Source organism: Felis catus, chromosome C1, assembly GCF_018350175.1.
Source record: "Felis catus isolate Fca126 chromosome C1, F.catus_Fca126_mat1.0, whole genome shotgun sequence".
Classification (NCBI taxonomy): domain Eukaryota; kingdom Metazoa; phylum Chordata; class Mammalia; order Carnivora; family Felidae; genus Felis; species Felis catus.
Genome location: NC_058375.1, coordinates 178,500,921 through 178,524,517, shown reverse-complemented (window position 1 = coordinate 178,524,517; position 23,597 = coordinate 178,500,921). Strand labels below are relative to the sequence as shown.

The window sequence follows — 23,597 nt, the reverse complement described above, 5'->3', positions numbered from 1 at the left end:
GAATTTAAGTTTTTAGGTAAATATTTGGAACATGTTTGCAAATTAAGGTTCCATAAGCAAGATTGTTGGCCTACAGGCCTCTCTTGAAAATGAGGTCCTTGGTCTGCAAACATTTTGTTTTAATACCTAGGTGAAGAACAGGGAGGAGGCTGCATTGATGGCTTAATAGCTTTTTCTTCCTGGGTAGACTCATTACGGATGAAAGTGATTATTTTGAAATCCATTTCATTCTAAGCAAATGTCTCTACCCTGGAAAAATAAAACAGAGCCACTGCTGGCTAGCTCCTGAGAAACTGGTGCCATTTTATTCAGTGTTCTTCCTTATTATTCCCAGTTGTTTAAATGAATACCTATAATGGCCCCATCCCCCTTGTGGTCCCATATAAAAGTGAACTCGCTCAAGGGAAAAAAAAAAAAAGATATTCTAATGAAATTATAACCTTACAGGGGCGCCTGGGTGGCGCAGTCGGTTAAGCGTCCGACTTCGGCCAGGTCACGATCTCGCGGTCCGTGAGTTCGAGCCCCGTGAGCCCCGTGAGCCCCGTGAGTTCGAGTCAGGCTCTGGGCTGATGGCTCAGAGCCTGGAGCCTGTTTCCGATTCTGTGTCTCCCTCTCTCTCTGCCCCTCGCCCGTTCATGCTCTGTCTCTCTCTGTCCCAAAAATAAATAAAAACGTTGAAAAAAAAATTAAAAAAAAAAAAAAGAAATTATAACCTTACATAAGTCTTTCTAGGTCAACAATAATGCCCTCCTTTTCTAATTTTATTCCAGTTCACAGCAGAGTTAAGGTCCAGCTCCATCCCGGAATGACACATTTTCCTCTATGTGGTCTTCCTGCTGTTTCATGCTGAGCATCATTCCTGGAGGGATGTCTCCCGTGGGAGCACCTCTCAGTCCATAAACACCCTAACGAGTACTCCAGCCTGTCCTGATCTACCTTCTCATGGCACGTGAAGTGAAATTATCTGTAAAATAAGTAGAGAGAAGGAATTGAGAGCTGGGAAAGTTTTACTAAATGGAAACATTACAATATAATAATTAACATAATGCTTGGACCTTTGAGTTCTTTTATTTTCCCTAGTTTCACTTTTTCCTGACTATCTAAGAATCAAAGCTTCTTTATTTCACTAAGATTGGCTTAAGAGCTTAAATTCTCCTTTCTGCTAATTATCTAGGGAACCCAAGAAAGAGCTAATTGAGAGATTTCACATTCTTTGTTATTGTTTTTTTTTTCCAACTGGTTGCATCATTTTACCCTCGTTCAAGGACTAGCCTCTGAGAGCACAAAGTCAGATGCGACAGTGTGTTGTGTAGCACAACCAGACACAGGCAGTATTCCATATGGGTTTGGGGGAAGGAAGAGGCAGAAGTCATTATTTACCTGGCCTGCATAGTCTGAGGCAGGAATTTTGAATATAGTTCTCTAGTGTGTCAACTTTGACAAGATACCTAGCTATAAAAATATCTGGAAAATTAAAAAAAAATAAGTCGCAGCAACTTCCTACTTGATGTGTCTCTAGAGGCAAAGGAAACAAAAGCAAAAATGAACTATTGGGACCTCATCAAGATGAAAAGCTTTTACACAGAAAAGGGAACAGTCAGCAAAACTAAAAATCAACCAATGGAAGGAGGGAAGGTATTTGCAAATGACATATCAGATAAAGGGTTAGTATCTAAAATGTATAAAGAAGTTATCAAAATCAACACCCCAAAACAAATAATCCAGGGAAGAAATGGGCAGAAGACATGACCAGACACTTTTCCAAAGAAGACATCCAGATGGCTAACAGACACATGAAAAAATTCTCGCCTCTCATCATCAGGGAAATAGAAATCAAAACCACAATGAGATATCACCTCACACCAGTCAGAATGGCTAAAATTAGTAACTCAGGAAACAACAGATGTTGGTGAGGATGTGGAGAAAGAGGAACACTTTTGCACTGCTGGTGGGAATGCAAACTGATGAGACACTCTGGAAAATAGCATGGAATTTCCAGAAAAAATTAAAACTAGAACTACCCTATGACCCAGCAATTGCACTACTAAGCATTTATCCAAGGGACACAGGTATGCTGTTTCGAAGGGGCATGTGCCTCCCAATGTTTACAGCAGCACTATCTACAATAACCAAAGAATGGAAAGAGCCCAAATGTCCATTGATGGATGAATGGACAAAGAAGATGTCGTATGTATATATGATGGAATATTACTCAGTGATCAAAAAGAATGAAATCTTGCCATTTGCAACTACATGGATGGAACTGGAGGGCGTTATGCTAAGTGAAATAAGTCAGTCAGAGAAACACAAACATCACATGACTTCACTCACATGTGGAATTTAAGATACAAAACAGATGAACATAGGGGAAAGGAAGGAAGAATAATATAAAGACAGAGAGGGAGATAAACCATAAAAGACTCCTAAATACAGAGAACAAACTGAGGGTTGATAGAAGGGTGTTGGGTAGAGGGATGGGCTAAATGAGCAAGGGGCATTACACTTGTCGGGATGAGCACTGGGTGTTCCACGTAAGTGATGAATCATTAAATTCTATTCCTGAAATCATTCTTACACTATATGTTACCTACCTTGGATTTAAATTTAAAAACATAATAAGAATAAGTAAAAAATTCAAAAAATAAAAAACAAATAAAGATACCTGAAGATATTCATTATTGTAACCCTTCAGGAAGATAACAACAAGTTTTATTGGGAATCACTCAGCCTGCCCTAAAGAGGAAGATCAACAGGTTGGTGACCATGCAGCTGATTACAAATAGCATATTCAAAATAATAGAAGTGGTCCCAACACATATTTTAAATTCTCTTTTGCTAGGAATTAGCAAGCACCTGAACCATGGCACCAAATGAAGCATTTCTTCTCCCTCCTCAAAATACCTTCTTGTACTTTGAAAATTGTGCTGATTGCCCTGTGAGGCCCCATCCCAAGATGGCCACTGTCCTCTACGGGCCCTAAGTGCATAAATTATCACTCTTAAATGTATCTGAAGGGGATGTGGTTTCAACCAGAAGCTCTACTAAACTCTGGACCTTCCATCAGTTACCTGTTTCCCAGGTTAATGATGTTACTCTACAGCTGTCCACACCTGAGTCGTCCATAAGACGGTCACCCAGATTTTCAGAATTTGCCTGATTCTTCTTTTTTGGGTTATCACCTCCGTGGGTAACTGAGGGAATTGGTAAAGGAGGCAGGGGTCTATTTACTCAGTCCTTTCGAGTCACTTTGATAAAATACGAGATTCCGAAATGTGAATTCTGCGATCTTCCTCCCCCTTTCCTCACAACCATCATGCCCTAAAAATGCTGCTACACTTTAACACATTAATTCCGTTTTTGTGAATGTACCCTAGAGAAATAATTTAAAATATGCAAAAGCCTTTATGCCCAAAGACACTAGTAAAAATTCATTGTAATAGAAAAAAATAGAAATATTCTAAATAGCCAACAATAAAAGAATGATTAAATAGACTATGAGGTATCCGTTACAAATTTGTTTGCAAAAGTTGAAAACAACATGCAGGTGTGTATTATAACATCTGATATAACATAAGAAATTTTAAAATCTGGGTGTGCATACTGTATTAACTTCCCATTGCCGCTGTAAAAAGTTACCATGAATTTAACGGCTTAGACAATATGAGTGGATTATCTCAGTCGGAGAGGTCGAATGCCTGAGATGCATCTCAGTGGCCTCCACTCAAGGCATCTGCAGGACTGCATCCCTCCGGGGTGTTCCAGGGGAGGATCCATTCCCTGCTTTTTCCAGCTTCTAGAGGCCATCTGCAGGCCTTGGCACAGGGTCCTCTTCTCCAGCAAGCTACCATCTTTCTGGCCTTCTTTTCTGCCCCCTTCTTCTACTTTTAAGGACCCGCATTGGGCACACCTAAATAATCTAGGAGAGTCTACCTTCTTTAAGGTCTGCTGATTGGCAACTCAATTACATCTTCGGTTTTAATTCCCCTTTGTCATGTAATTTCACATATTAGAAGTAAGATGTGGATACCTTTGGGCTGGGTTTGGGCAGGGATATTATTCGACCTACACACACTGTGCAAGAGAAGCAAACCAGACAACCAAACAAAACTAAAAACAAAGACGAACAATGACACAACTAAGCGTAGAAACTCCAGATGAAAATATACCGAAATGTTTGCATTGCTCGGTGCGGTGTGGGTTATTGTTTTAGTCTCCTTGCTTTTCTACGATTTCCAGTTTTTCCTGTGATTTATCATTTTCTAAATATGAATAAAATTCTTATTTTGATCATGGGTAAAATAAGTCTCATCAAAAAAAAAAAATTTTTTTTAAGCCCTGTGGCTATAGCGGCCTGGAATTTTACTCTTTTATCTTTTCACATGAATTTTCTGACTTGCAAATCAACTAGTTAAAGGGAATGAAAGAATGGTCAGTGCAAATAGTTATTGATCAGTACAATTCACCCTGAAAATATATAGTAACACCAACCCCATCGACTTAGAGAGGTCAGAATTGCCCGTCGACTTGTGGTTATGTCTTATCTCTACAATTAAAAACCAAACAATTTAAGAGCAAGTATCAATCACATTTTTTATTGTCAAACTGCTAAAGAGACTGTTTAAAAGAGGGTATAATCTGATCCTCATGCAAATATAAAATAAACCCGTCAAAGATTTTAACTCGATAATTAATGAGGGGACGAGTAAGATGTTACAGCCTGTCCAGAGGAGAATTTAAAGGACCATACATATATATAATCAGATAAGGAATTCTGAAATAAATTCACAACGGGATGCCAAACAGGTATATTCACAGGGTTATAATCAATTCCTTTACACCAGACACAATTAACTTAAACTTCCATGGACAAAACCAGTATTACATTATTATTTACATTATTATCAATTCTCTACAACTCAGAGAGTTGCAAAAATAACCAAAAGACAATGAAAATCAGAGATAACCCAGAAGGTCATGCTAGCTAGACAAGACATTCAAAATTCCTGGGTTTTTTTTTTTTTTCTTTTCCTTTTTCCTTTCTGTTTCTGGCCCATTTCAGTATTCTTCCTCAATTTTTTCTGACAATACAATACCTCACATCGTACCTTGTATGTAGTGGGCACTTGCTATAAATTTGGGTTTTGAATGTTTGACTGAAAGTTCAATTCTGCACTTATTGTCCTAACTGTACTTGGAATGCCAATCATCCTATTCTTTTTTTTTTTTTTTTTTTTTTGTCTGAGGCCCCTAGATCGTTGCTTTTCTTGACTAGCTATGCTTAACTTATAAGAAGAAAAACGTTTCTGCCCTCGGGGTTTAGCTGGACCTATTAGGGCAATATCGCAGAAGGAGAACGAGCACATGATATTGAGTCTTACCATTAGTTTTGTACAATTATGACAAGAAGTGATCTCAGGCCTTGTTAGGACTGGAAGCGATAGACTCTCTCCCCTATCTTGAGCAGGAACTTACGTGGCCCTGAAAAACAAAACACTCCAGAGATGGCCAGGTAGCAGTCAGCATTCTGGTCTGGGTTGTGTATCTAGAAGATCACAGCAAGATTTCCCTCCAGTCTTCCAAAGCTAAAATAAGCTATGTGTTTCTCAACAAGCGTTAAAGTTTTCTTGAAAAGGCTTCGTTTTTAAAGAATCCCTTCCCATAACGTCGGCAAAAAGCCATAAACATAGATGGACTTTTCCTTCAGGAACTAGAGAAACCAAACAGCTTCAGAACATGGTCTAAGTCCATGACGTTCACCGGATGGGTAAAGAGGCAGAAATTAAGCACGATTAGAATTCCAATTGAAGTCATCAAAATCGGAAGGCTGAAAAGAAATTTTAAAAAATCTATGAAAGATTCCAGCGACTCACACCAACAACTTCAAAAATAATAACAATTGTATTTAAAAGGCGATGTATTTTAAAAAGGTGATGTATAGAGAGATACCAATGCAATCTTATAACCAGTATCAGTCCTCTAGTACCCTTGGATACATGGAAAACCAGATCAAACCAAACAAGGTGAGATACCCTACATCTTTCCAATTAAGACCCTGAACAATTTAGGGGCACCTGGGTGGCTCAGTCGGTTAAGCTTCCAACTCCTGATTTCAGCTCAGGTCATGATCTCAGGGTTCGAGATCCCAGGGAGAAAGCCCTGGGTTGGGCTCTGGGCTGACAGTGTAGTGCGTAGCCTAATTAAGTTTCTCTCTCTCCCTCTCTCTCGGCCCCTCCCTCACTCATGCATTCTCTCTCTCTCTCTCTCTCTCTCTCTCTCTCTCTCAAAATAAACTTAAAAAAAATAAAACCCTGAACAGTTTAAAGTACAGAATGATCTATCCACATTCAAAACAAAACAAAACTCTTGCATAATCATTTATAATTGCCCCTCAATCAAATCAATCTGTGATTTGAAAGAATACATACAAGGAAGAAACAAGTTTGGCATGGCACCAACAGTCGGCCAACACCTTGGCATCCGTTCGTATAGAATCCGCCACTAACGGTCGTAGTAATTCTTCTCATTACGGTGTTTGCATGCACATAAATCAGATTCAGGTGAATTTACAACGTGCCATGAACTGTCAGACTTAGAGCAGCCAGCAGATTGTCTTAAGTGATACAGGAGTCATGCCTTTGAGCAACACATCGCTCTCAGAGCTATTGGACGACATTCCAGATGTACCTTCCTCAGTATTTTTCCATTTCCATAAACTGATGAGTTTATGTGTGACATTTTAAACTTTGATTTTTTTGCTGTTGCCTGATTTTCATTCTAAGTGAATCTTGAAACTTAGATCGGGGGAGGAAACCACATGCAGTCTTTTTAAATGAGATCTGATTTTTTTTTTTTTTTAAGACCAAAGCACCCTTGGTGCAGAGGCAGCATGTGGCCATGTTCCCTTAGAGTGTCGCCCATTTAACACTTCAAGCTGCCGTCTCTGCAGGCATTTGAGCTTTTTCTCTTCCTCCTGAGCTTACAATTTCCAGGTGCACTTCAAACAGACTGAGAAAGATAGCCCCTTGACTGCATGCATTTCAAGCCTATCTTTCACATAGGATCTAAGCAGCTGCCACATTAAACAGGAAACCCATGGGTCAAAATCCAAACTGAGAGGGAAGAGGTAACAAGCAGACCTGAGCCAGAGGTAATTTATGATTAAGTTAATGAAATTCTAATTAGCCTTATAAAGCCCCGAAGTGTTTCCTGCAATGGCTTGTCATGAAGCCTTTATTCAAGGAAAGCCAGAGTGCGTTAGATGTGGGTCATGTAGCATATCATCACATAGATTCATTGTTTATATTCTCTCTTTAACACCCAAGCAAACTCTTAAAGGCAGAAAGGTAATATGAAGCACTGAAGGGAAAAAAAAAAAAAGGAGCAATCTGTTCAGACCCAATGTGACCCTTGCTCGGGGGACATCTGAGTAATTGTTCAATTTCTCCTGATTTACAAAACAGATTGTTATCAGCCTAAATAATGTTTAATAAATTCACCAAAGAGCACTTCTGGCCTGCTGTCCAGGTCCTTTTAAGAGTGGAATTGTCATTAGAATTAAGAACATCTCAGAATCAAAAATAGAATGTTATTAACAGTAAGAACCCTTACTTAATTAAGCATGTCTACTCACAGGCATTGAGCAGTGCCCTCTGCAGAGCAGAGGGAGGGATGAAGATCTTCTAGCAAGTTGCCTGTGTGGGAGTGAGTCCCCGTTAATCAGGCGTGCCCAGATCAGGCCTGCGCCAGCGATGGGAGGCGTTGCAGTGTTAATGGAGGGAGCCTGCGCAATCTAGTCTGAAGTGTTATAGCTGGGAAATATATCTCAAGAGAGAGAGGAACAGAGAGTAACTGTGCTTATTTAAAAAAGAAGACAAGAGTCAAAGATAAGCCCATGTTCAGACTCACTTTCACACTTTTAGATTTAATTAGCTTATTAGGATAAAATCATATTCAAAAGGCAACAGCTGAAAAAATCGTTGGCGGCCAACATTCAGAATCCTAGCTCTCCAACTTGGACCTTCCTTGATCTGATTTACTGGCGTCCCATTACTTTGATAATCCAAACAGTTTATGCAGGACCTGTGCAGGTAGGCTGATCTGCCGGCCTGCAAAAACTGACCCTTGAGATCTTGGGTTTCGTGTCCTTTGCCACTCTGGCCTACATCCAACTGCTTTCCTTTGATTCTGTCATTGGAGAAGATTTCCAGGGTCATCAATTCCCTCCTATTTCTCGGCTCTAGTGCAGTGGTTGCAACATGAGTTTGTTGCAGAGAAAAACAATTTCCTCTGTCCAAGTTTCTTCTAGATGGACTAAGAATTAAATTTACATGAGACAGATTAACCAGAGAACATCAGACTTAGTTTTATATGTACAGGGAATCCACACGAACATGAAATTCCAAAGACAGGCAAAATGAGGTGTATATATGTCATCCAGAGCTAAGGAGCAGGGTAGGAGTCCGGGATACAAAAGGGAAGAAGGTCATTAGCAAGCAGGTGAGGAGAGATGTTTGGAAAACCAAGGTGCCCTGCTGTGCAGATCAGTTTCTTAGGTAAAAGGTAATCTCTGAATAGCTGTCTTCCTGGTACACTTCTTCTAATCTTTTTAGGCAGTTAGGAAGGGAAGGTCAAATTTCTTCCTGAGTCTTTTGGTCCTTGATTGGTTTCAGCTCAAAATAATCTACATGCCTTTGAGACCGTGCATGTTGGGGTGGTCTGCCCTTGGCCCCCAGAAATTAAACTTGAAAAAAAAACTTTCATAATGATACCTAATAATATTTATCTTTCATGCAGCACTACATAAAACATAATTACTTCTAATACATTGTTTCATTTAATTCTTTTAGGTATCCTTTGAGGAAAGTATCGTTTGTATCTCCATTTTCCAGACGGGAACACTGAAGCATAGAGACTAATAATTTTTCAGGGCTATGTAGTGGGACCAACATTTAAACAAAGGTATTTTGTTTTTAACGTCTTCACTGACGCCCCATAACTCACTATGCTATGTCTGCCTCTCCATTTTCTATGAATTTGAGATGCTCATTTAACTGTTAAACAATAAATAATTTTTACACACCCTGCCCTGGAAATATTACTATCGCCCAGGATCCCCAAGTGCTTAATGTATTTATAACAAGAACAATGACAAATGATGATAATGCAGACTTGCATAGAAAGGACAAATTGTTCTAAGTTGCAGGATGCGTTCATCAACCAGCATGATTAAACTGTCCCCACTTAAAATAATTCAAGTTTTCGTTCCTTCATACTCATGCCCACTGTCCCCAACTGTAACCAACATCTGAAAGAGCACCTCCAGTTTAACAAACTCAGGGTTTCCCTGGAAGAAAACTTCCCATGAAAATACATTACAGGAAGTCAAAGAAAACACACGCTATTTTTTAGGACCATGATTGGTCTTTTTCAAATCACGGGGGCATGTGTTCATCTGTTCTATCAAGTGTCCTGAAAAATAGATGGTAAGGTATTAGTAAAAAAAAAATGTGTGTGTGTGTGTGTGTGTGTGTGTGTGTGTGATATGCACACACATACGGGTAAGAGTACTACTTCAACTGTGATTGATAAATTAAAATCATTGTTAATCACTTAAATCTAAATTGCATTGGAGCTGTCAGAATAAATACCCTGGATTGAGGCTAAGAAATCTAGAGCATGGTTAAATTGGGATTTTATTTTGTTATTTGGGTTTTGAGTTCTTTTGTAGAGTGGAGAGGATCACTCTCCACGAATGTCACTAGCGAAAAACAAAAGACAAAGTGAAAACCAAGAAATAGATTATCCCTAGACAATATGTTACATCCCAACTCCACCATTTCCTTGACAATTCCCTGAGACGTGATTAGCCTCGTTTCACAGACGAAGGGATTCAGACTTGGACAGGTTAAGCAATTTCCCAAGGATACTCAGACAGAAGGAAATGAGTAAGGATTTCAACCACACTGTTCTTGCTTCCTCTTCTGTACCTGCTAGCACTTCTCCCCAGAAAGATCATGATGCCTTCTCCCCATCTCTCCCTTTGCCTGATTCATTCTTACTGGTCCTTCAGGACTCATCTTAGATGTTACTTTCTATAGAAAGCCTTCCCTGGAACCCGTGTCTGGATTGAGCACTTCTTGTGTGTGTTCCCATAATACTCTAGGCACACCATCCCCATCACCTCATCTGCATGGTATAATGTAGCTGCCTATTTTCTTACGGGACTTTCCTCTTCCGTCCCCAACCACTGAATAAAGGTACCTTAATTACTACGGACTATGGTTTGTTCAGTGTTCCATCCTCTGGGTTTAGCATAATGTCTAGCACACCACAGGCACCCCAGTGTTTACTTCAGAATAAAAACATCCGTGGTCAGGGGCACCTTGGTTGGCTGAGTCAGTTAAGCGTGCAGCTTCTGCTGAGGTCATTATCTTGCAGTTTGTGAGTTCCAGCCCCCCATCAGGCTCTGCACTGACATCTCGGAGCCTGCTTAGAACTCTCTCTCTCTTCTCTGTTTCTGCCCTTCCCCCATTTGCTCTCCCTAAATAAATATATAAAATTAAAAAAAATCAATAGTTAAATGAATGGATGTAGACTCCCAAGCCACATACCTTGCTGCCACGGGTTAAGTGGCTTCTCAGCCAGCAACGCGCTGCCTCGCAGATCAAGCGTGTGGCAGCACTGAGCACAGGGCCCGAGGGGAAATCGGCACTCAGTAAGCATTCTCAATAGTTAAATCCAGGTAGAGCACCCAAGGGCCTAAGCCAATTATATCAGAGAAGGGCATGAGCTTTCTCATATTTCAAATCAATTAAGACTTTGTCAATAGCACAGCAGTTTCGTCCTGGTATTGAAAACACAATTATTTCCTCATTATTTAAGTGGTGGCAAAGGATGAACTGCATGTGGCTCACTTAGCAGAAGTACAACTACGATGCTATTTTGTAAAATTCAGGCTGAGTAGACAGGACTAAAGACCGCAAAGACTAAACAAATGAAAATAAGCTCTCCTTTGGCTTTTTTTTTAAATCCCAGTGCTTTGCAAGGCCACAGGTGAGAACAAACAAAGAAATAAAATCACCTTGTTTTCTGTGAGCAATGCCACCAGAGTTCAAGTCTTGTTTGAGAAGACACGCAAGAGTGGTTAAAAGGGGGAGGAAAGCATGGTATTCCAAGGGAATTAGCCCTGATACTGAGAAGAGAATGAACAGAAAGGGGAACGTGGGAGAGGAAAACAAGATGATAGAAACTAAGAAAATCTTACTTTTCAGTCCTCTGGGCTTTCTCTCTCTCTCTCTGTCTCTCTCTCTCTGTCCTTCTGTGTGGGTGTGTGTGGGTGTGTCTCATTCTCTCTTCCCCCCCCCCCACATTCCCTTGGGAATATAAAAGAAGAAATAGAATTACTACCTCTAGGTGAACACACAGGTGGTAGGCAGAATAATGCACCCCCCCCAAAAAAGATGCCTATGTCTTAATCACCAGAACCAAGAATAGATCACTTACATGGCTAAAGGGATTTTCCAGCATGTGGATCTTCTGGGTGGATGCAATGTATTTGCAAGGATCCTTGTAAGTAAAAGAGGGTGACAGGAGAGTAACAGAACTATTTAAAGACGCTACGCTTCCTGCTTTGAACACGGTAGAAGGGTCCACAAAGGATGCAGATAGCATCTAGCAACTCGAAAAAGCAAGCAAACAGATTATTCCTCCACAGGTCTGCCAGCACTTGATTTTGGCCTAGTGAGACCCATTTCAGACTTCTGACTGAGCTGTAAGAGAATAAGTTTGTGTTGCTTGATGCCACTGAGTTTGGAGTAATTTTTTACAGCAGCTAGAGGAGACGAATACATCTCCCAAATTTGCTTCATGAACCTGAGCCTCTGACATCTGGGATTGTTTGCCCCTGACAATCCTAATTCAACGTGTCCAAAACTAAATTTAGCATCTTCTCCCCAACTATCCTGCATCTCCCAAACTATCCTGCACGGTCTGGTACCCTGCCTTTCTTCCAGGGTGGGGCTAGATGCCTCTGATGCTTTTATTTCCTTCTCCCCTGTTTCTAATCTGTCTCCGCTCTCGTCAATTCCTCTTGATAAAAGTCTACCAAATAACAACGTTTTCTATCCCCATTGTCATAATTCTAAAGAGGATTCTAATTCCTTAAACAATTATATTCTCAAAAGAATTTCATGTGAATTGTATAGGAAGACGTAGGAATTTATATATCATCTATACTTATATATCATCATATCTATTCACGATGGGAATAACGAAAGAAGAAACGGTAAGAGAGAAAAGAATGGGGGGAGGACCCTTGATGTCTCCCTCATTAACAGTCCCTGACTCAATCATCAGGCAGAAAGAAGGGATTTTCCCACAAGCAGTGAGTGTTCATCAGATAAGCTACTCTAAGAATCTTCCAAATCTGAAAATACATAGTTCTTATGGTTAAAGAAAGTGAGGAGGACTTGTAGAGACAAGGGAGTGAAACAAAGTCTTTCCAAAACTATTCCCTAAATGCAGTTTTCCTTCATCTCGCCTCAAGCTTTTACTTGAGACACAACCATGATTTTCACAAGGCCCCTATCCAGGATGTGAGCGTGCCATACCTGAGGATTCTCTATCATTCCATAGCATTCAGAAACAGGTTTCTGGATCCCATCAACCCCTAAGATAAAAGGATTCAGCATGTACGAGTCAGTTCTTGGACAGACCAGCTGACCTAGTTAAGGTAATATTTTACCTTGTGAAAGTGGGAGGGAGAACAGAATATGTCACCAAAAGTTTAGTTAGATACAGAAACTCTCTAAAAAGCCAAACTCTTAGAAACCAATAAAAGAGAACAGTTCACTTTCTAATGACAGCTTGTCACTTTCCAAGAGAAATGAGAGGACACTACATACTGACTCTGTCCTGACATGTCCTCTAAGTTACTCAATTCGGGGTTTTAGAAAACTGTATATGTAGAGACATATATTCTCTTGTGATCTTTGTAAATATTTTGTTATTTAAGAAAGCCGCCTGGATATGTGATTTCCCAAGACAGATGAAAACAACGAACCATCTCACAAGAGTCGATCTCCAATAGAAGACCACTGCAGTGGGCATTCCCCAAACCTTGGAAGCACTACCCAAATTTACACTGTAGTCACTGGATCCTGATGAACATCCACAGACCCAGAAGGCAGTAACCAATGCTGTGCTACAGTTCTGGGCCCCAAGCCTTATGGGAAAACCTGGTGAAGACCTGCCCACCGGAACATCACTCATCCTAGATTAGATTCTAACTTGAGCCCACTTCTCTTGCCATTTTAGCAACGGCAATGTACAACACTTTCTGAAGCCAAGTAATATTTGGAATTTGATCGTGTAAATCATAGTTCAGCCTTATAAATGTAACTGTTGGAAAAGCGTGCAAATTAACGTTCTAGTAGTAAAATATCTGCCTTTCTCCACCTTCCTTGCCCTTTCCTTCTTGTTCTTTGCAAGAAAGAATAGGAAACAGACTAAGAAATGGATCTAACCATGCTTGTTACTGTCCTGCCCAGGCAAACATTAGGTGAACACAAATTTAAGCAACTCAGCAGGATTGTTATCCAAAATTTCAGTGCTCTTATCCCCTCTAAATGGCTATCCAGAAAGTGGTCCCATCTCAGCCCAAGATGGGGTGTTCTTTCTGGTTCTGCAACTAAAACTACTTCAATAAATAAAAAACACTAATGAAGAATACCGCTGACAGTCTATATATTATACCCAGTAACATTTGAAAAACAGGACCCACGCTGATTATAGGAATTATGGGAAGAACTCTTCCCTTCTTGTAAGAAAATCAAAACCCAAGAAAATGTTTCATTAACTAAACCCCATTCAGGAGATTTTCTTTCTTGAGAGTATACTTCTGATTGCTTCTATCCCAATCTTAATTTTAATTGTTGAGATTAAAGTCTTTGGAAAATCAGGACAGCAGAAATTATCATTTCAAAAACATAATGTTCGCTTGTAGATGAAATGTCTGAAACTAGGGCAGTGAGCGAGTTTGCTAAGACATAAGAGAAGATAGGCTACCATCAGGCTGAAGCAGACAGAATACAGAAATCCTCAGGGACTCACCCGGTGCCATCTTGGTTTGTAAACAGCCATTAAAATGACCAAATAAAGAGTTGTCAAAGACATACCCTCAGCTACATATTCTGTAAAAACATGACTCTCGGGGTTGGCCTGTGTACATGGATCATAGACATTTAAAGAGATATAAATAACTTCCAGTTATACTATGTGTGGCTGATTCATTTTGTTTCGTTTTGCTGAAAAATGTTATACTCCCTTTTATGGGCTTTTTCCCCCTTTGAGGCAGTTTTTCCCTGGTGAGAAAAAGTGGTCTTCTTCTTCCTTAATTCCTGACCATTCTTCTCTCCATGTGCTTTTTATCTTGCGGGCTATTAATATAGCAGTTCACATTAATTCATTGTCTCGTGTTAAAACAATGTCATGGACGCATGCGTTGTTACTTTTCAAACGAAGGTAATTTGAAATTGGGTCTAGTCTATGAACGTAGGGAAATATTCACAGCATCCTTTAGATAGCTGCCTTAATTAAAACAAACAAAAACAGTAAGGCGATTAAAGAAGAAATGTTTGATCTAGCCAACGTTTGGGGGTTTTCTGTTTTGTTTTGGGTTTGGGTTTTGGTTTTAAGTACAACTTAAAGAGATGCTCCTGTGTGTCACAGAACTTGACATCACTGGGTGCTACAGTTGCTTTCCTGACCTGAAATTGAGACCTTATTGAGACTATCCACTAGACAAATAGTCTCAGCATAATATAATTGCAGCCAGTCTATGGGCACCTATAGGAACCGAGTCTATAACCCACACCAACAGAAGCGGGAAAAATAAGATAACATCTTTCTAAATACAAGCAAATACACTTGAAATGTCAAGGGTTGAGAAAATACTTCATGGTGAGCCAGATTCTTTGCAGGCATTAAGTCACTCTCACAGAATGTAATGGGTAGACACTGAGAAGACCCCAGGTATATGAATGCTATCAGAAGACCAGGGTACATTTTCCAAACTTTGCACCAAAGAGCGATAGTCCCTCTAAGATATTACAGGTGTTTCTTAAAAATTCATCTCAGTAGTCATAGAATAGAACCTCAGGAAATTCTTCTTGACTAAAGGACTTTGCCTTGGCTATGCTGATGTGTGCTGGGGCAAAGAGTGAATCATATTATATACAGCCCTCTCCAGACTTATTCGACCCCAAGGAAGCTTTTCACAGAATATCTATTAGCATCTCACGGGGTCCCTAGTGCTTCGACGAACATGGTTTGGAAACTGTTGCATTTGTATAATGTGACAAAGCCCTTGGAGCTATAGCTATAAATTAAGAGTGGAGAGATGGTCATTCTAAAGCAGTCCCAGTCCCGGTGATATCGCCACAGGTAATATATGCCACACAACGACATTAGGTATTTTATTACAGCAACTCTCAGACTTCTAGCAGTCATCAGAAGTGGCAGGTTCGAGCCAAGTGACAAACAATTGTATTCTGTAACACCATTCGGGAGTATTTCTCAAGATCCCTTCACGTCCTGTTCCTCAAATTTTATGCAATTGTACATTCTTGGTGCCAGGACTCTCTGGCTGTACATTTAATTTTCGGTTTTGTTTCAGAGCCTTGTCATTTCATCAATCAGAGCCATTCCATCTGCTGAAATGCTGACAAATCCAGCTGCTTTGTCACTTCTAATCAATTTCATTAATGTTTCCACGTTCTATTTCAATTAGCAGCCTATTCTTTGGACTGTTTGATGACTTGATATTACCTACTGTCTGCAGATTAAAAATCAAATTACAAATTGCTTTGTCCTTGACATGAAAAATCCTTCCTTCTTTCCTGAATCATTTCTCTTTGGCACATTTACCCCTCTTAAGTTAAATTACACTCTACCATGCTGTGAAGTAAGGAGTTCAATTGTTATACAAGGAATGGATCCATACTGGGATGTTCATCTTGACATTCACTTAATCCTTATGCCCTCATTCAGAATTCAATCTTCTTTCATCTAAGGCTTTTCATTGTTGTGAATTTTTCCAGCCCATTAAACACCTACTTGAAATGTTATTTACTTGGCCAAAACCCTCATGCGTTTTTTTAATTCATCAGACACAATACCTGTATTGTCTGCTGTCTGCAATTCTTGACTTTGAAAACCATTGAAGAGGACCAGTTGGACAGATTCATCCTTGTTACTGATTCCACTACCACATAAACCCAAGCAATGATGAAGTAGTCATTTGAATGCGTTTCTTCAAGTAGATCTAACTTATCTTCCCTGCCTTTCTCCTCTTTCTTAACGTCGTGAAAATCCTTCTGCGCTGACTTATTTTAATTGTATAGAAACGTACAGACTTTTATTTTTGTAACCAAATGCAGAAATAGCACAGAATTTTGACTGTCCTTCCCCATGCCTCATGTCACAACTAACAGCATGGAGATTTAGTAGCCTAAAGCTATACAGCAACAGCGCTGTGGGTCATATTTTTAACTTTAATGACAATCTGTAATTGCCTGCAGCCTGCCTTATTTCTGGCCCTGCTGATTTCTTGAGGACCTGTGATAACACAGCTCCAACTTGGCCCTCTAATCTGGCTTGTGCCCTCTTTTATGTGTTTTTTTTTTATATTTTTTCAGGGTTATCGGGGCTTACAGGAAAGTAGTCAAGAGTCTACAGCTCACCCTTCTTCTTCAGGGCATTCCAAGGAATTAGAATTTCCTTCCAGCCTGCAAGCTTTCATAACTGTCTGCCTTTTCCTGTGGCTGGAGTGGTGAAGGCTTGAATAGCAGAAGCTTTGCTTCAAATTGAACTGCCCGATACCGGCCTTGAAATCCCCTTTAGCTTTAATCTTTTTTAGACATTTGAAATTTTCAAAATACCACTTGTCAGGATAAGTTCTAGTTTCCTCTAGCATAACTGAATCACCTTTTGATTGTACTTAAGAGATGTTGTTATTTCATTCCTCCTAGAAATGTTACCTTCATTAAATGTTTGCAATGAACATCCATGCGTCCATTTATTAGACAAACACGGACCGGATACCAATCGAGTGTTAAGCACTGTCTTGGAAGTTACTAGAATTCAACAGGAAACAAAGAAGACATTGTCCCTGTCCTTCCCAAGGAGCTTACACTCTAGTGGGGGCCTACAATGGTTAGTGAGAGAGACATGATTGCTAGAGAGAAAGAGAGAGAGAGAGGAGGGGGCTGTGATATTACCATCGAACAAAGAATGACAATAAAGAGAGAGGCAGCATATCACCATGGTAAAGAGGATAGACACAAGAGCCAGAACATGGGGTTCAAATCCTGCCATCCCAATGAAGAGCTGTGACCCTGAGCAAGCGATTTAACTCATTGTACCTCGTTTGTCTCATCGGTGCACTGGGGCAGTCATAGTTCTGCCTCAAAGGTTTGTTGTGAAAATCAAATAAGTTGCTACTGTAAGGCGTTTAAAACAGTGTCCAGCACATACGAAATTGCCACCGGCTTACTTGTCAAATTAAAATTAAATAACAGATCGTAGGAAAACACTATGATCTGGGGAGTGTATATTGCTCTGAGAGCCAGGGGCTGCCTAAGTTAGTCTGGGAAAAGTCATGGAAGGTTTCTTAGAGCAAGTTGAGATCTGAAGCCGGACAGAAGTAGCACCACAAGGGTGGAAGAAAAGGGAACAGAGCGGTATCTATACAGCGAGAACCTGTGTGTCCATTAAGGACAGCTAAAAACAGCAAGGTGACAGTTTAGGGGCCAACTTGAAAAACTTCGGACTTAAAGTTCCAGAAAGCCAGAGGTCAAGACGGTGTATAATAATTATAATGGAGAAAAGTATAAGCATTGTGGGTAAAACAGGACAAGAGCCCCAAATGCTAAAATTCGGAAGGCCCTTTACATACTTGAAAGAGTAAACCTAGAGCCAATCAAAGGTAGCGCCGCTGCTTCCCTGATTGTGAACCTCGGGGGCTAATTTCCCCACGAAGTGACACAGATTCAAAAGGAACAGCGGCTTCTTGGGGAAAAGCTGGCACATTCTGGAGCGACATCCCTACTTCCAACGCTGGGGCCACCTCCCCCAGCCCCACAAACACAAACACAAAACAAACACAGCGTCGGGGCTAGCTGGAGCAAGGGCTCATTCTTGGGTCAGAAACCCTTTCCATCAAGCCCTCTTTTGCAGGTTCCGGGAACTGACCACGACTTTGCGGTTCACGCAAGCCACGCTCCCTGCAGGGAGATGGATGTCGATGGCTTAAACGCTGCCCTTCCCGTGACCCGAAATAGACTTCAGGTTCCACCCCAGCGCATTACTCTACTTCGACCACGCAGAATCATATGAAGTAACCATTTATGTAAGTCCAAAATGATGGAGTACCTGCTGTTTCATATGGTTAAACCCAATATATGTTACGGGGAATTTTTAGTTCGTTTCAGCGTTTCGCTGAAGGCTAAGCCACCAGGACCGCAAGTGGCTTTTTGGGCTCTCGGTGAACAGTGAAGAAGTGCAGAGCCTTCCCTGCATAGTGAAAGTCTCTTTATACACATACTCCAGGTGTTGGGAAAATTTGTCTTCTTTTAGAGAGCCAAATGTACCTTTTTATAAATTCCACGCATCGGTACCGGTTCTTTTCCTCTGAAGCTACCTGGAACAAATCATCTTCGCCTCCCACCAGAAAGTCCTGGACATCCCACGCATTCTCCAGTCTTCCTAGCTGCATATCATCAGCGGGTTTGCCTAGGATGTCTCCCCTACTTTAACTTTAATCCACGAAACGGCACTCTGGATACCGTGTTTCAGCTTGTTGAGAGCTCCTCCCCCCACCCCCCCCCCACCCCCCAGCTATGCCCTGAGACAGTCTACATAGCTTCTTCTAACTCCTTAGCCCTGAGATACCATACCCAGAGGTGGAGGGTTTACCAAAAAGAGTCTTCTGGTTTCAAGAAAGGCATTATGGTTTTAGTGCCATGATTCTGTGATGACATTGTTGTAAGTCCCTGTCACCGTTGAATCAAGCGGTTGATGGCATAGTGATTTGGGAGGAGTAGTCACTGTGTCTGTGACTGCGAACAACAGAAAACAAGACAGAGGGTGGCTGGACAATAAAGGTTTTTTTTTTTATTTTTTTTATTTGAGAGAGAGAGAGCAGGGGAGAGGGGCAGAGGGAGAGAGAGAGAATCTTCAGCAGGCTCCATGCTCAGCGTGGAGTCCCACACAGGGCTTAATCCCAAGACCCCGACCCCCGGGATCCTGACCTGAGCCAAGATCAAGAGTCAGATGCCTCATGAAAAGATGCTCAACGTCGCTCCTCATCAGGGAAATACAAATCAAAACCACACTCAGATATCACCTCACGCCAGTCAGCGTGGCCAAAATGAACAAATCAGGAGACTATAGATGCTGGCGAGGATGTGGAGAAATGGGAACCCTCTTGCACTGTTGGTGGGAATGCAAACTGGTGCAGCCACTCTGGAAAACAGTGTGGAGGTTCCTCAAAAAATTAAAAATAGACCTACCCTATGGCCCAGCAGTAGCACTGCTAGGAATTTACCCAAGGGATACAGGAGTGCTGATGCATAGGGGCACTTGTACCCCAATGTTTATAGCAGCACTCTCAACAATAGCCAAATTGTGGAAAGAGCCTAAATGTCCATGAACTGATAATGGATAAAAAATTGTGGTTTATATACACAATAGAGTACTATGTGGCAATGAGAAAGAATGAAATATGGCCCTTTGTAGCAACGTGGATGGAACTGGAGAGTGTGATGCTAAGTGAAAGACAGAGAAAGACAGATACCATATGTGCTCACTCTTATGTGGATCCTGAGAAACTTAACAGAAACCCATGGGGGAGGGGAAGGAAAAAAAAAAAAAAGAGGTTAGCATGGGAGAGAGCCAAAGCATAAGAGACTCTTAAAAACTGAGAACAAACTGAGGGCTGATGGGGGGTGGGAGGGAGGGGAGGGTGGGTGATGGGCATTGAGGAGGGCATCTTTTGGGATGAGCACTGGGAGTTGTATGGAAACCAATTTGACAATAAATTTCATATATTAAAAAAAATTAAAAAATAAAAATAAATAAAAAATAGAGTCAACACAGAAAAAAAAAAAAAGTCAGATGCCTAACTAGCTGAGCCACCCAAGCTCAGCTTGGCAATAAAGACTTTAAAAATTATTTTACACAAGACCACGGAGGTAGGTGTTTCGGGGGCTTTGTAATTCAGAATGTGGAAAGGCATCTCTGAAATTTTCCTGTTTTCCTTTGTCACCAGATGGCAAGCTCCGACAGCCTTGACCTTACGTGACAGCATCCAAAGGAGAAAGCAAGGAGATGGAGGAGGGAGAGAAACAAATAATGCTTTTTTACCTGATGGCTGCTTATCGGGAAGGACCAGCTTTCCCAGGTGTCCTTATAGCTTACTGATCAAAACGGGTCACACGCCTATCACGCTATGCCACTGCTTCTCAAAGTAGTGGAAACTGCTTCTCCAAGTGGTGGAAACTGCTTCTCCAAGTGTGGTCTTCAGACCAGCAGCATTGGCATCACCTGGACACGTAAAAAATACGAACTCTCAGGCCCCATGCCACGCCTGCTAAATCAGAAATTCCAGAGTCAGGGCCTGAGATTCTGGGTTAGAACAAGCTCTCCGGGTGATTTTGATTCATGCTAGAGTTTGACAGCCACGGCCCCAGTCACTGGCAAAGGAAAACCAGATGCTTCACCAACCACTTTTCATCCATTAAAACTGGGCACATTGGGGCCTGAATTAAAACTGGGCTTGTGGTGGCCGAAAGGGAGGAGAGGAGGGCAGAGGTGAGGAGTGAAAGTGGAAAGAAAATGGGAGGAGGAGGAAGAGGAGCAAGAGAGCCCCAGTCCTCGAGGAAATGGGGACTAGAGGTAGCTCTCAACTCAAACTGAGCCTGTTGCTGGAAAAGCGTGTAAAATCATTGATTTTTGCAGTTTACAGGGAGCCAGTGCAACTAATACAAAGCTGGAGGAAATCAGTTTTCTAATGAAAAATAGACTTGATTACTCTACTTCAAATGTAATTTGGGAGAGTGATAAGTACTATACCATGTGCATTTGCCAAGAAGTGATACACGCTGCAAAAATCAGTAGTTAATTAGAACTTCAGTGAAGTGCCAGTTTTCATAGGGAGTACGAGATAGGGGAAGGGATGCCATTTAGCAAAATGAAAATTAATGGCTTTGTGCCTCTTCCTACTTTTGAAGAACTGGCTTTACATCTACCAAACGGTATTAGAAAATGTGCAAAGTAGGGGCGCCTGGGTGGCTCAATCGGTTAAATGTCTGACCGGCTCAGGTCATGATCTCACAGTCCATGAGTACGAGCCCCGCGTCGGGCTCTGTGCTGATGGCTTGGAGCCTGCTTTGCATTCTGTGTCTCCCTCTCTCTCTGCCCCTCCCCCATTCACACGCTGTCTCCCTCTCAAAATTAAATAAACATTTTAACAATTTTTAATAAAGAAGAAAATGTGCAAAGTTTACTTTCCAATCATCTGTGGCCACACTGCCCGTATGGTAGCCACTAGGAACATGTGGCTGTTGAGTACATGAAATGTGACTAGTGCTGAGATGTTCTGTAAGTATGAAAGGCACCCCGGATTTCAAACACTTAAAACAAAAATAAGAATGCAAAAAAAAAATCTCATTAACAGTTTTTATATCGATAGCATGTTGAAATGATAATATTATGATATATTGGGTTTAATAAAATACATTAAAATTAACTTTACCATTGTTTCTTTTCCCTTTTTTTTGTGCAACTGCTATAACACTGAGAATTAAATATGTTGTCTGCCTTACATTTGGATTAAGTAGTAGCACTGAGAGTTTACATATTTGATGTAGTAAATCTACTTCAGTCAAACTCATGGAAACTTTTTTTTCAAATATCACCCAAGCAAGTCAAAAGGAAATAGGGGGAATTTGTAGTTGCCCACGACATAGGATCTGAGAAACATTCCCATCCACAAGTCCTTTATTACCTCCAAGAGTTCATGTCTTCCAATTAACCACGTTTTCCTTTTTCCTTAACTGTCTTCACTTACTACATAAATATACTTATGAGAGGACTAATATATTAAATATACATAAACTGGGAATGAGAAAAGACTTTCGGAGATCTTCAATTTCCATTTCTTCCCTTTCCTAAAAAAAAAAAAAAATCATCTGCTCAAGATCAAGTGCAGTCAAGATGTTGACCCAGTTCTGGGTTCTCACTTCTCTTACTTCTTTTCACTTTAAAGTAAATAAATAAATAAAAATGTACTTCTCACCCACCACAAATATTCCAATGGTGCATTTCCTGGGGTGGCATTCAGGGGGTATCTAACAGTGGATCTATTTGGTGTTAGTTTTGAGAAAGTGAATGATTCAGTGAATGAATAAGAAATTCTTTTCCAAGTTACTCAGGTAGTTTTTTTGTTTCCAACAATATTGAAGGAAGAATTGAATCCAGTTTCCCACTGATATTTATTAATGTTTCTAAGAAGAAATTGCTGAGTACTTTACTTTTTGCATACAATTCAGAAGCAGTTAAAAAAAAGTGATTGACATTGTGATAACACATTCTTTCTTTTTTTTTAAGTTTATTTATTTATATTGACAGAGAGAGAGAGAGAGGGAGAGACAGAATCGCAGGCAGACTCCAAGCTATCAGCACAGAGCCCGATGCAGAGCTTGAACCCATGAACATTGAGATCATGACCTGAGCTGAAATCAAAAGTCTGATGCTTAACCAACTGAGCCACCCAGGTGCCCAACAATATCTTTCTAATAGCAATCTCTTTATTCACGTGAACAAGGTTTGTCAGCATTTGCATCTATAAAACTAACAAATGGGGTGTTACTGGTGCTGAACCCTGTTTCATTTTTATCACTAAACATTATACATTAAAGGATGCTAAAGTGTCCCTTGGTGGCTCAGTCAGTTGAGCGTCCGACTTCGGCTCAGGTCATGATCGCACGGTCTGTGGGTTCGAGCCCTGTGTCAGGTTCTGTGCCGACAGCTCGGAGCCTGGGGCATGCTTCAGATTCTGTGTCTCCCTCTCTTTCTACCCCTCCCCTGCTCGTGTTCGATCTCTCAAAAATAAATAAACATTAAAAAAAAAGGTTACTAAGGTAACTGACTTCTTTAAAGTTCCATACATTGCATTTAAAAATTCATTTCCGATAAAATCATACTTTGAAGTTTAATAATTATCAAAATTTATAATATATTTATGTCAACTCCATGCTAATAGTACTTTTAAAGATAATTGAGCAGTGGGGAAGGATAATTTCAACTGGAAGCCTTTTGAAATTTTTTAAATGTTAAATTTCAGTTGACAACTATTTTCTTGTTGCAGAGAATTATGATGAAATAATCAATAAGCCTAAATTTTTGTGACAGAAATAGAATGGAAGTCAGAGTTCAAGGAAGCAAAGGAAATAATTAGAATTTCCAACTTTTAAAAGAGGGCTTGTTCATCTGTTTCTTAAATGGATAATGGTAGATAGGAATCAAAGCCCATAGTCTTT

At 40.6% G+C, this 23,597-nt stretch overlaps 1 long non-coding RNA gene across 2 annotated transcripts; it reads right to left on the bottom strand.

Annotated features, from left to right (window-relative positions):
- Nucleotides 1-675: 675 nt before the first annotated feature.
- LOC123379220 lies at nt 676-22,231 on the bottom strand. Of its 2 annotated transcripts, XR_006583445.1 has the most exons (4): nt 22,064-22,231; nt 20,422-20,601; nt 5,379-5,824; nt 676-964 (listed from the first exon to the last, which is right to left on the bottom strand). It is a non-coding gene; the product is annotated as an uncharacterized LOC123379220 (long non-coding RNA). The 2 variants fall into 2 exon arrangements; XR_006583444.1 differs by lacking the exon at nt 676-964 and having other exon boundaries at nt 4,572-5,824.
- Between the last annotated feature and the right edge of the window lie 1,366 nt (nt 22,232-23,597).